Source organism: Meriones unguiculatus, chromosome X (genome assembly GCF_030254825.1).
Source record: "Meriones unguiculatus strain TT.TT164.6M chromosome X, Bangor_MerUng_6.1, whole genome shotgun sequence".
Taxonomy (NCBI): domain Eukaryota; kingdom Metazoa; phylum Chordata; class Mammalia; order Rodentia; family Muridae; genus Meriones; species Meriones unguiculatus.
Window position 1 is genome coordinate 64,915,987 of NC_083369.1, and position 14,877 is coordinate 64,930,863.

The 14,877-nt window shown below is 38.1% G+C and overlaps 1 pseudogene; it reads left to right on the top strand.

The window, feature by feature from the left end:
- The first annotated feature begins 8,483 nt into the window (after positions 1-8,483).
- LOC110544506 (calcyclin-binding protein-like) lies at positions 8,484-9,195 on the top strand (annotated as a pseudogene).
- Positions 9,196-14,877: the final 5,682 nt, after the last annotated feature.

The window sequence follows — 14,877 nt, forward strand, 5'->3', positions numbered from 1 at the left end:
TACAAGGAAAATGAACAACTCACTACTTAATGACAAGTGGGTCAGGGAGGAAACAAAGAAATTAAAGACTTCTTAGGATTCAATGAAAATTAAGGTATAACTTACCCTAACTTATGGGACATAATGAAAACGTGCTAAGGGGAAAGTTCGTAGCACTATGTGACTTGATAAAGAAATTCCAGGAATCTCATACAAGCAATTTATCAGTACATCTAAAAGCACTAGAAAAAAAATAATAAGCTCACCCAAGAGGAGTAGGCAGCTGGAAATAATCAAATTCAGGGCTGAATTCAATAAAAAAGAAAAAAGAGAATAATTCAAATGATCAACAAAACCAAGAGTTGGTTCTTTGAAAAAAATCAACAAGATAAACAAACCTTAGCTAAAATACCTAAAAGGCAGAGAGACAGTATTCAGTTCAACAAAATCAGAAATGAAAAGAGGGACATAACAACAGACACTGAGGAAATCCAAAGAATCATTAAGTGCTACTTCAAAAGCTTATATGCAAAAAAAATGTAAATGAAATCTCTTCATTGATTCCATTTACCAAAGCTGAATAAAGATCAGGTAAATAAATTAAATAGTCCTATATCACCTAATGGAATAGAAGCTGTAATCAAATGTCTTCCATTCAAAAAACCCCAGGGCCAGAAGGTTTCAGCACAGAATTCTACCAGACCATAAAGGAATAACTGAGTCCAATACACTCCAAAAAATTCCAAAAAATAGAAACAGAAGAAACAGTACCAAACTCATTCTATGAGGCCACAGTCACCTTGATACCTAGACGACACAATGACCCAATAAAGAAAGAGAGCTTCAGACAGATCTCACTTATTAAAATTGACACAAAAGTACTCAATAAAACACTTTCAAACCAAATCCAAAACCACATTAAAGTTATCATCCACCATGACCAAATAGGCTTCATCCCACACATGCAGGAGTGGTTCAACATATGAAAATCCATGAATGTAATCCACCATGAAAATAAACTGAAGAGAAAAACCACATGATCATCTCCTTAGATTCTGAAAAAGCATTTGATAGAATGCAACACCTGTCTTGGAGAGATCAGTGATACAAGGCATATACCTAAACATAGTGAAATCAATATACAGCAAGCCTATAGCCAACATCAAACTCAATGGAGAGAAACCTAAATCAATCCCATTGAAATCAGGGACAAGGCAAGGCTGCCCACTCTATCCTTATGTAGTCAACATAGTACTTGTATTCTTAGCTAGAGCGGTAAGACAATTAAAGGCGACCAAGGGGCTAGAAATCAGAAAGGAAGCAGACAAAGTATCACTATTTGAAGATGATATGATACTGTACATGAATGACCCGAAAAAAAATTCTACCATAGAAGTGCTTCAGCTGAGAAAAACCTTCAGCAAAGTTGCTGGATACAAAATTATCTCAAATAAATCTAAAGCCTTCCTGTATTAAAAAGACAAAGAAGCTGAGAAAGAAATTAGGGAAACAACACCCTTCACAATAGTCAAAAATAACAAAAAGTACTTTGGTGTGACTCTAACTGAGCAACTGAAATTCTTGTATGAGAAAACAAAAACAAAAACAAAACAACAACAAAAAAACTTGAATTCCCTGAAGAAAGAAATTGAAGAAGTTGTCAGAAAATGGAAAGATCTCCCATGCTCATGGAGAAGTAAGACTAACATAGGGAAAATGGCCATCCTACCAAAAGCAATCAACAGATTCAATGCAATTCCCACCAAAATTCCAAGACAATCATTTAAATACCTGGAAAGAACAATTCTCCATTTTATATGAAAAAATGGAAAAACCCAGAAGAGCTAAAACAATCCCGTACAATAAAAGATCTTCGGGAGGTATCTCCATTCTTGATCTCAAGCTGTAGTATAGAGCAACAGTAATAAAAATGGCATGGTACTGGCATAGAAACGCACTGTTGGATCAGTGGAATCTAAGGTCCCAGAAATAAACCTACCCACCTACAGATACGTGATTTTTGACAAAGATGCCAAAACCATACAATGGAAAAAAGATAGCATCTTCAACATGTGGTGCTGGTCTAACTGAATATCTTCTTGTAGAAAAATGCAAATAAACCCATGTTTATCATCCTGCACTAAAGTAAAGTCCAAGCAGATCAAAGACCTCAACATAAAACCAGACACAGTAAATCTCTTAGAAGAAAAAAATGGGGAAGAGCCTTGAACTATTGGCACAGGAGACAACTTCCTGAACAGAACACCAACAGCGCAGGCTCTAAGAGAAATAGCCAATACATGGGACCTCGTGAAACTGAAAAGCTTCTATAAAGTGAAGGACACTGTTAATAGAAATGACAGCTTACAGACTGGGAAAAGATCTTCTCCAACCCTACATGTGACAGAGGGCTAGTATCCAGAATATATAAAGCACTGAAAAGTTAAAAACCAACAAACCACATAGTTACATTTCCGGGCCACAGAGGAAGACAATGCAGACAGTCCTGATGAGACCTGATAAACTAGGGCCATTAGGAAGGGGAAGAGGACCTCCCCTACTAGTGGACTAAGGGAGGGGCATAGGATGAGAAGAGGGGGGAGGACTCTATTCAGAGGGCCTAAGGGAGGGGCTACACCTGGATACAAAGTGAATAAATTGTAATAAATTAAAAATAAATGAAAGAAAAAAATTTAAAATGGGGTACAGAGCTAAACAGAAAATTCTCAACAGAGGAATATCAAATAACAGAGAAACACTTAAAGAAATGTTCAACATCCTTAGTCATCAGGGAAATGCAAATCAAAAACAACCCTGAAATTCCACCTTACACCCATCAGAATGGCTAAGATCAAAATCTCAAGGGAAGACACATGCTGGATAAGTTACAGAGAAAGAGGAACCTTCTTCCATTGCTGGTGGGAATGTAACCTTGTGCAGCTGCTTTGTAAATCAATCTGGAGCTTTCTCAATAAATTATGAATAGTGCTACCTAAAGATGCAGCAAAACCACTCATAGGCGTATATCCAAAAGATGCTCAACCATATGACAAGGACATTTGCTCAACTATTTTCATAGAAGCTTTGTTCATAATAGCCAGAATCTGGAAACAACCTAGATGTCCCTCAATTGATGAATGGATACAGAAATTGTGGCACATTTACATAGTGGAATACTACTCAGCAATTAAAAACAAGGAAATCATGAAATTTGCAGACAAATGGATGGAACTAGGGAAGACCATCCTGAGTGAGGTAACCCAGAAGCAGAAATACACGTTATATACTCACTTATAAGTGATTATTAGCCTTATAATATAGGATATATATAGGATATAGGATAATATACTATAATCTATAGTCCAAAAGATGCTAAACAACAGGGATGACTCTAGAGAAGAGGCTGAAACCTGTTTCAAAAGGGCAAACAGGATAGACATTCGAAGTTGGAGAAGACAGGAAACAGGACAGGAGCCTTCCACAGGATGCCTCTGAAAGACTCTACCCATCAGGGTATTGAAGGAGATGATGTGACTCATTACCAAACTTTGGGCAGAGTGCATGGAACATTATGGAAGGGGAAGATAGAAAGACCTGGTGGGGACAGAAGCTCATAAGGATACTAACAGAGCCAAAATTCTGGGCCTCATGGAACTTGCAGAGACTTACACTCCAACCAAAGACCATGCATGGGGAGGACCTACAGCTCCTGCTCAGATGAAGCCCGTGGGCTCCTCAGTCTCCAAGTTGGCTTCCTAGTAAGGGGAAGAGAGGTTGTCTCTAGCATGAACTCAGTGGCAGGATCTTTGATCACCTCTTTCTGGGGGTGGGGGTGTGCATCCTTGGAAGGCCACAGAGGAAAATGATACAGCCAGCCTTGTCGAGGACTGATAGGTTAAGGTCAGACAGAAGAGGAGAAGGTCCTCCCCTATCAGTGGGCTAGCAGAGGGGAACAGGAAGAGAAGAGGGAGGGTGGGGGGAACTTGGAGGAGATGAGCTACAACCAGGATAAAAAGTGAATGTATGTAATAATTAATTAATTAAAGAAATATATTTGTAATATTGGCTCAATAATGAAGATTTAAAGACTGAAAAAATATGGAAGCTGCAATTAATGGGAACTTGACTTGGCTTTAAAAACACAAGGAAAGAGACTCAAACAAAATTTGAAAGTTAACTTAGATATCTATTTATAATATGGTCATGATCACAGTGGCATGAGTGAAGAGCCAGAACAATATTTCCAGCAATGTAGATAGAAATATATGAGTTTTTTTCATATTTGTATTCTCAAAAGAGGTGCATCTCATTGTAGTCTCTCTGTCAAATCCTGAATCATCAACTAACAACTTGTTAGAAATTCAAACTCTGACTTCCCATCCAAGACTTTCTGAATCAGAAATGCCAGCTGACAGCTCAGCAGTCTGTGATAACACAGCCTACGGGAGAGTCTCTGAATCACTCCTCTGTTTTGGTGCACTCTCTAAATTCACTAGATAATTATATGTCATCTTCCCTCCATTTTTCCTGTACAAGGTTGATTATATATTGTATTCAGGGTTTGGTACTTTTATAAGGATTAGCTTAGCTCCCGTTGATTCTGAGGATATTGGTACTTGGGTTCATTGTCCAGAAGACCAAGTTTAGTTCTCCATCCTTGAATCCTCAACCTCAGAATATAAGCTTAATCTTATCAGTGCCAGACAACCAGAAAAACACTCTCACATAATAAAAATCATATATATTGTCTTTGGGATATTCAGACTGTGTGTAGGAATAATTTTTTAAAGAACAAAACCAAGTTACACAATGGTATTGTTTGTTCACTCTCACCATATGGGAAGGGAGAAACATTGACTTTTCAATATAGAATGATCTATAAAGATAAAAGAAAAATGAGATTCCTATTTATTGGTATCAAAATTTTTCTTAATAGAAAAATTACAAAACAGCATACTTCTAGAAATTCTGAAGAGGTTTCCATATTGACAAGGGTTTAGATTGCATAGGTCATGTATTTTTTAAAAGCTGATTAGTTGTTAGCATCAAACTATGGGTGTTATGCTGAATACATTTTTAAAGCCATCAATAAACATTGTATTTTAGTTAAAGATAGTCATACAAAAGTAAAGTGTAATGGTTCATGCATTTTAGTTTGAAAAGCCTCAAAAATCAAGATAAGTTGTTATGTGATAAAAGAAGTGAAATGGTTATAATTGTAGAACCAAAGTAGTAAACACACAGGAATTCCTAGACTTTTCTTTCAATTTTTCTGGGTGTTTGAAGTTTTCCACAATAAACTTTGCAATCTTTTTCTGATGCTTCATAACTTTGAGTTAGTCATATCATCTGTATACTAACAGAGTTAATATAAAGTTACAACAGTATTTATTGTTGACATGAAAACATATCCTATCATTTAACTGAACAAATCATCTTACAGAAAATTGTATACAATATAATCTCATTTATGTAAAAATAATACATTTATCCAGACAACTTTATTGTCTGGAAGGACATATATGGCCTAACACTGAAAGACTTGAAGGGATGGGATAATAGGCTTTCATTTTTATTGTGAACAATTTTAATGTTTTGCAATATTCGTGTATATTCAACAAATAATACAATGAACATTTCCATTTAATTTTTTAATTAATTGGTTTTAATGATGACACATCGTATAATTTAGGGGGAAATGGGAGCTATCAGTACCTCTGCTTGAAAAACTCTGGGGATCAGGAGTACCTATTTCAAGAGACAGTCTGCTATACTGTTGGAATAAGCCCCAATGGAAAGGTCTTTTTAACAAGATGAAGTGCTGTTTCACAGAGAATTCTCGACAGAGGAATATCGAATGGCAGAAAAACACTTAAAGAAATGCTCATCCTCATTAGCCATCAGGGAAATGCAAATCAAAATGACCCTGAGATATCACCTTACACCCATCAGAATGGCCAAGATGAAAAACTCAAGCGATAACACATGCTGGAGAGGTTGTGGAGAAAGGGGAACCCTCCTCCACTGCTGGTGGGAATGTAAACTGGTACAACCACTCTGGAAAGCTATCTGGCGCTTTCTAAGACAAATAGGAATAGTGCTTCCTCCAGACCCAGCTATACCACTGCTAGGTATATACCCAAAGTTTGTTCAAGTACACAAAAAGGACACTTGCTCAACCATGTTTATAGCAGCTCTATTTGTAATAGCCAGAACCTGGAAACAACCCAGATGTCCATCAACGGTGGAATGGGTACAGAAATTGTGGTATTTTTATACAATGGAATACTACTCAGTAATTAAAAAGGAGGAAATCATGAAATTTGCAGGCAAATGGTGGGATCTAGAAAAGATCATTCTGAGTGAAATATCCCAGAAGGAGAAAGACAAACATGGGATATACTCACTTATATAGACCTATAAGATATGATAAAGATAATGAAATCTATACACCTAAAAAAGATAATCAATTGAGCGGACATGGGGTGAGATGATCAATCCTCATTTAGAAAGACAGATGGGATGTGCATTGAACGTATGACAGGAGTCTACTGAGCGCATCTGAAAGACTGTAACTAGCAGTGTTTTCAAAGCAAAGACTCATGACCAAACCTTTGGCAGAGTACAGGGAATCATAAGAAAGAAGGGGAGTTAGTCTGATGGGGAAAGGATAGGAGCTCCACAAGGACCAAATATATCTGGGCACAGGGTCTTTTCTGAGACTGACATTCAACCAAGGACCATGTATGGATATAACCTAGAATCTCCGCTCGGATGTAGCCTGTGGTAGCTCAGTAACCAATTGGTTTCCCAAAGTGAGGGGAACAGGGACTATTTCTAACAGGAACTCAATGACTGGCTCTTTGGCCTCCCCACCCCCCCAAGGGAGGAGCAGTCCTGTTAGGCCACAGAGGAGGGCTTTGCAGCCAGTCCTGAAGATACCTGATAAAATAGGATCAGATGAATGGGGAGGAGGTCCCCCCTATCAGTGGACTTGGAAAGGGGCACGGTGGAGATGAGGGAGGGAGGGAGGGACTGGGAGGGAATGAGGGATCGGGACACGGCTCGGATACAGAGTTAAAAAAATGAAACTGATAAAAAAATTAAAAAAAATAAAAAGAAATTTAAAACAAGATGAAGTGCTGTTTCAAACAAAACAGCATTCTACTGTACAGTGATCTCAGGGGAAAAGGGTAGCTGAGACAACTGACCAGCATAAGGAATATGCTTTAGACATGGATAAGAAAGACCAATAGGTTTTTGAAAGACTGCAAGCTGAATGCAAAGATCTTTAGCCTAGACACTGATACCTGGTGTAACTGCTGACCAATTCATTTGTGCTAGCCTTCTGGGACCTTTGATTATTCACAACAGGTGTGGCTGTGTTATCTTGTAAGGGAGAGTGTCAGTTTGATGATTCTGCCTAGCAGAAGTACTGCTTGGTGCTGCCAACCAGGACCAAAATGCATAGTCATGCCACTAGAAATCCTCAGCAATCAGAACACAGTTAAGTTGTAATCAAATCATCAAGATGATGATTATTTCTAAGGATGTAGTTTTGCCTGAGATACATGTTTGAGAAAAAAAAAAAAACTTATGAAGTTTTCAGATGCAGGTAAATTACCCAAGAAATCTAAATAGTCTCAAAGATACAGTTCAGTACAGAAAGGTCTTAATCAGTTAGGAAAAAAAAATGTCTCTACAATCACCGGAAGGAATTTAAAAGGAAAACTCACAAATTGTTAGTTTTAGTGTGGACCTTTGGTTAAGCACTTACTTAAAAGGGAAAAATGAATGAAAGTGATCAGCATTTAGAAGAAGCTAAACCTTGAAAATATTGTGGGGGAACACACCCAAGAAAATCTCAGAATAAATGTAGTTGAAAAACATTGAAATCATATTTTATAGTATAAATCTGTCAGATTTCTCTCTCTCCTAATTTCCTAATCCTTCCTAATATTTTCTAGTTCTTACTAACATATTTATACATTTCCAATTTCTAGATTTCCTTTACTTGTGTGTGCATACACACAAATGTTTCTGCAAACATCCACAAGGGCCAGAAAGAAGATTTGGATTCCTGGATCTGAAGCCATAAGTGTTTTTAGCCACCTGATGTGGGTGTTGGAAGACTAAGTCTGGCCTTCTGATAGAAAAGTAAGGACTCTTCACTGCTGAGCCACCTCTCCATCACTAATATGCTTCTCTTATTCTAGAAAAAGTAAGCATAGTATAAAGACATAACAAAGTCTAACGTAAGTTATAATAAATGATATTCTGCTATCATGCATATAGGCAATGTTGTACAAACTGAAAAAAGTTTATATTTATATATTTAGAAATATAAATGTATAAATAAATATGTACATATATATTTGTAAAAACAATTTACAAGGAGTCTTGCCAGGTTGGTTTTGCTCACTTCCAGTGCTGTGACGTTTGTGGGTGGCTTGTTGGGCTTTTCCTGTCTTCTCCAGTGCACTGCTGCAGCTCTGGCCTCAGGCCTGATCAACCACACCATGGCTTTCACTTTGGAGGAACTGCAGAAAGACCTAGAGGAGGTCAAAGTATTGCTGGAAACTCTAGTAAGAAAGGAGTACGAGATACACTTACAAGTGAAAAGTACAAGACTGAAATGGAAATAAAGAACAAGATGCAACAGAAGTCACAGAAGAAACCAGAACTTGAAAATAAAAAGCCGGCTGCTGTGGTTGCTCCTCTTACAACAGAATATAAAGTGAAAATCAGTAATTATGGATGGGATCAGTCTGATAAGTTTGTGAAAATCTACATTACCTTAACTGGAGTTCATCAGGCTCCCACTAAGAATGTGGATTACACTTCACAGAAAGGTCATTTGGTCTTTTGATAACAAATATCAATGGCAAGAATTACTTAATGATTGTGAACAATCTTTTGAAACCCATCTCTGTGGAAAGCAGTTCAAAAAAAGTCAAGACTGAGAGTTATTATCCTATGTAGAAAGAAAGGAGAAAACACACGATGGGACTACTTAACTCAGGTGAAAAAATAATACAAAGAGAAAGAAAAGTCTTCTTATGACACTGAAGGAGAGCCTAGTGAGGGAGTAATGAATGTTCTAAAGAAAATTTATGAAGAGGGGGATGATGACATGATGGGGATGATTAATGAACAATTAATAAAGCTTGGGTGGAATCCAGAGAGGAGCAAGCTAGAGAAAACACAGAATTTTGAGACTTTTAAGTCCTTATGAGAACTGTGATGTTGAATGCTCATGTTTCCAATAAAGGAATGTTGTTGAACTGCACATAAAATTGGAAAGAAAACTTTATACAGTCATCTAAGGAAAGACAGCAAATTATCTATTTCTTACTGGAGGATTTAATTTAAATATGCTTATTAAACTTTTGTTTTTCATTATCACCTCAGTCATTTTGTTTAAGAAAGGGTATGTTTTTCTTTCTGAAATGTAAAAAACAAATCTTACATAATGAAAATGTTACATATTTTTGTTCTGGTTGGAAACTAGAAAACAAGTATTTACAAGTATTTGCCTACCTATAACTGACATTAACTTCCAGTAATATAAAAATAAAACCAAAGTTTTTGCATAAAATTCAAATTCGTATACAAGCTTGAAAGTTAGTATAGAGCAGTTACTCATTATTACCAGCTTAAGCAATGTGTGTGCATGATGTATTACCATGTACTACTAATCGACTTAAGTATATCTATGAATATAAAATTTAAACAAAAAACAAATGACAGAAATAGACAAGCATCTTGTGTTGGTAAATACTGCCAGGGATCATATATATATATATATATATATATATATATATATATATATATATATAAAACCATGATGAAAAACTTGAAATTCCATCTATTACTTTGTTCAATAAATTTGGAATTTTACTTCAAAACAATAACAAAAAGAGTGGCCATGAATTTGAGAGAGAACAAAGGGGTGAAAGACAGGGGTTGGAAGAAGAAAAAGGAAGGAGTAAATGATTTAAAAATAGTATTGAATAGATCCATATTTATCACCCTGCACAAAACTAAAGTCCAGGTGGACCTAAAGAACTCAAGATAAAACCAGATACTCTAAATCAGTTAAAAGAAAAAGTGGGGAAGAGCCTAGATTTCATTGGCACAGGAGACAACTTCCTGAACAGAACACCAATAACACAGGCTCTAAGAACAACAATCAATAAATGGGACCTCATGAAACTGAAAATATTCTTTTTTTTTTTGTTCAGAGTATTTTTTTTACTTTATTCATTTTGTATCCCCCCATAAGCCCTTCCCTCCTCCCCTCCCAAACCCACCCTCCCTCCCCTTTCTGCATGCATGCCACTCCCCAAGTCCACTGATAGGGGAGGTTTTCCTCTCCTTTCTGATCTTAGTCTATCAGTTCACATCAAAAGTTGCTGCATTTTCCTCTACTGTGGCCTGGTAAGGCTGCTCCCCACACAGGGGGAGGTGATCAACGAGCAGGCCAATCAGATTAAGTCAGAGGCAGTCCCTCTTCCCATTACTATGTAACCCACTTAGACAATGAACTGCCATGGGCTACATCTGTGCACGGGTTCTAGGTTATCTTCATGAATAGTCCTTGGTTGGAGTATGAGTCTCTGGGAAGTTCCCTGTGTTCAAGTTTCCTTGTTCTGTTGCTCTCCTTGTGGAGACCTTGTCCTCTCCAGCTCTTACTATTTCCCACTTCTTACATAAAATTCCATTCACTCTGCCCAACAGTTGCCCATCAGGCTCAGCATCTGCTTTGATAGTCTGTAGGGCTGAGGCTTTCAGAGGCCCTTTGTGGTAGGTTCCTAGTTTGTTTCCTGTTTTCTTCTTCTGGCTTTCAGAAGCCCTCTGTAGAAGGTTCCTAGGTTGTTTCCTGTTTTCTTCTTCTTCTGATGTCCATCCTCTTTGCCTTTCAGGATGAGGATTGACCGTTTTAGTTAGGGTCCTCTCTCTTGCTTAGTTTCTTTAGATGCACAGATTTTAGTGGGTTTGTCCTATGTTGTATGTCTATATGAGTGAGTATATACCGTGTGTGTCTTTTTGCTTTTGGGACAACTCACTCAGGATGATCCTTTCCAGGTCCCACCATTTACCTGCAAATTGCATGATTTCCTTACTTTTCTTTGCTGAGTAATAGTCCATTGTATAGATGTACCACAGTTTCTGCATCCATTCTTCAGTTGAGGGGCATCTGGGCCGGCTCTGGTGGCGCAGGCCAGTAGGATTTGCTGAAAAGCTTCTTTAAAACAAAACGACATCCTACAGACTGAGAAAGGATCTTCACCAACCCTATATCTGACAGCTGGCTGATATCCAGATATAAAGAACTAAAGAAGTTAAAAGCAAAAAATCAAGAAATCCAATTAAAAAATGGGGTACGGAGCTAAACAGAGAATTCTCTCTAAAGGAATATAGAATGGCAGAGAAACACTTAAAGAGATGCTCAACATCCTTAGCCATCAGGGAGATGCAAATCAAAACGACCCTGAGATTTCACGTTAAACCCATCAAAATGGCTAAAATAAAAAACTCAAATGACAACACATACTGCAGAGGTTGTGAAGAAAGGGAACCTTCCTACATTGGTGGTGGAAATGTAAACTGGTACAACCACTTTGGAAGTCAATCTGACGTTTTGTCAGACAATCAGGAATAGTGTTTCCTCAAGACCAAGCTATACCACTCCTAAGCATATACCCAAACGATGCAACAAGTACACAACAAGGATATTTGCTCACCCATGTTTGTAGCAGCTTTATTTGTAATAGCCAGAACTTGGACACAACCCAGATGTCCATTAACGGAGGAATGGATACAGAAATTGTGGTATTTTTACACAATGGAATACTACTCAGCAATCAAAAACGAGGAAATCATGAACTTTGCAGGCAAATGGTGGGATCTAGAAAAGATCATTCTGAGTGAGGTATCCCAGAAGAAGAAAGACACACATGATATATACTCACTTACATAGACCTATAATATATGATAAACACAATGAAATCTGTACAACTAAAGAATATAAACAAGAAAGAAAAAGAAAGAGGACCCGGAGTAAGATGATCAATCCTCACTTAGAAAGACAAATGGGATGTGCATTGGACGTACGAGAAAACAAGTAACAGGACAGGAGCCTACCGCAGAGGCCTCTGAAAGACTCTACCTAACAATGTATCAAAGCAGATACTAAGACTCATAACCAAACCTTCGGCAGAGTGCAGGGAATCATATGAAAGAAGGGGGAGTGAGTATGATGTGGAAAGGATAGGAGCTCCAGAAGGACCAAATATATCTGGGCACAGGAGTCTTTTCTGAGACTGCCACTCCACCAAGGACCATGTTTGGATATAACCTAGAACCTTTGCTCAGATGAAACCCGTGGAAGCTCAGTAACCAATTGGTTTCCCATAGTAAGGGGAACAGGGACTATTTCTGACAGGAACTCAATGGCAGGATCTTTGACCTCCCCTCCCTCCAAGGGAGGAGCAGTCCTGCTAGGCCACAGAGGAGGACTTTGCAGCCAGTCCTGAAAACATCTGGTAAAACAGGGTCAGATGAAACGGAAGGAGGTCCTCCCCAATCAGTGGCCTTGGAATGGGGCAGGGAGGAGATGAGGGAGGGAGGGTAGGTTTGGGAGGGAATGAGGGAACAGAATACAGCTGGGATACAGAGTTAATAAAATTTAACTAATAATAAAAATTCAAAAAAGAAAAGAAAAAGTAGTATTTAAAAAGATATTTTAAAATATTATTTTTAAAAGGTAAATGACAAAGAAGAAAGATGAATAAGTAGGGGCAAGTAGATGAATTAGAAATGTGATTTCTGGGGGTTCCAAGATGGCAGCAACCAGTGTGTACGATATCTAAGGGGCAGAATATCAGAGACTACAAAACTGACCCCCAGATACAGGGCTCTTTGGCTCCAGTTGCCAGACATCAGGTCCCTTCTGCTCCCCTGAGAGCAGTGTCTGGATTCCTGGGATAACATCTCAACCTCCAAACCACCATGGTTCTACTGCCCCCCCCCCATGGAATCAGATGGGTGGTAAAATCATGGGGAATCCCAAGTGCAGGATCCAAGATGGTGGGACCCGAAACAATCTGAGTGTCTGGTAAGCCTGTAAGCCACAGCTCAACTGCCTTTTGAGTCACAAGATACACTGTAGCTGCCATTTGAAGCAGCTGTGCCCCTGAGGCTGCCAACTAAAATGCCTGCACCCTGCATTTCAGGGCACCTATGCTTGTGCCCTCTGCCCTCCAAGGTACACACGCCCTTGCCCTGGCCATCTGAGTTACACACACCACTGTCCTCCAAAGCACCTGCACATGCACACAGGCCCTTCAAGGTACCCACACCCCTATCCTGCAAGCCACCTGTGGCTGTGCCCTGCCTTCTGAAACAACCATCCCCGTTTGGCTGCATTTGAAATGCCAGCACCAATTTCTGTTCTCCTGAACCTCTCTTGTCATTCTGAAGACTATGTCAGACTCCAGAGACAAATGGATTCAGTCTTCTGTGCAGGTTCCAAGAACAAACAGCCAAGGCTACAGACAACTAGGTGGCTAAAGGCCAATGTAAGAACACAATCAACAAAAACCAGTATTTCATGGATCCATCAGAACCGGCCCCAAAAGTGAATATTCTAATGCTGCTGAAACAAAGAAAACAGGCCTTAAATCTATGCTTATGCAATTATTAGAGGCATATGAAAAGAAAAGAAATAAATCTTTCAAAGAAATACAGGAAAATACAACCAAGGAAATAGAGGCCATCAACAACAGACAGGAAACTATAATCAAACAGGTAAATAAAATGAATAAAACTGTTCAAGACCTGAAAACGGAATTAGAATCAATAAAGAAAACACAAACTGAGAAACACATGGATATGGAAAACTGAGAGAAACACAGTACACATCACCAACAGAATACAAAAGATAGGGGAAAGAATCTCTGGCGTTGAAAATACAATTGAAGAAATCAATACATCTCTCAAAGAAAATATTAAAACAGAAAAATTCTTGACACAAAACATCCAAAAAATCAAGAACACCATTAAAAGACAAAACCTAAGAATACTCTGAATAGATGAAAAAGAAGATTCCAGGCCCCAAGGTCCAGAAAATATTTTCAAGAAAATCATAGAAGAAAATGTCCTCAAACTAAAGAAAAAGATGCCCTTAAACATATGAAAGACTTAGAGAACACCAAAAACACTAATCCAGAAAATAAAGTACTCCTGCCACATAATAAAAAAAAATTAAACCTACAGGAAAAAAGAAAAAGGTATTAAAAGCAGCATGGGAAAAATACCAGGTAAACATACAAAGGCTGAACTATCAGAATCACACCTGAATTTACAACAGAGACTATGAAAGCCAGAAGGACCCCAGGCAGATGTCATTCAGAAACTAAAAGAACACAAATGCCAACCCAAAATACAATACCCAGCAAAACTTTCAATCAACATAAATGGAGAAAACAAGATATTCCATGACAAAACCAAATTTAAACAATATCTAGGAGCAAACCCAGCCCTACAGTAGAAAACAGAAGAAAAATTACAACCTAAAAGTCAAATACACACACGAAAACACAAGATATAGATAGCTTCACAACAGCAAAACTAAAAGAAAACAAGCACACAAACACACTATCACACCAACTCCATCATAACAGGAAATAACTATCATCAGTCACTAACAGCTATCAACATTAATGGACTCTCCAATAAAAAAACACAGGCTAACAGAATGGTTGAGAAAACAGGATCCAACATTCTGCTACATTCATGAAATACACCTCAGCAACAAAGATAGACGCTACTTCAGAGTAAAGTGCTGGAAAGGGTTTTCCAAGCAAATGAACCCAGGAAGGAAGCTGAATTAGC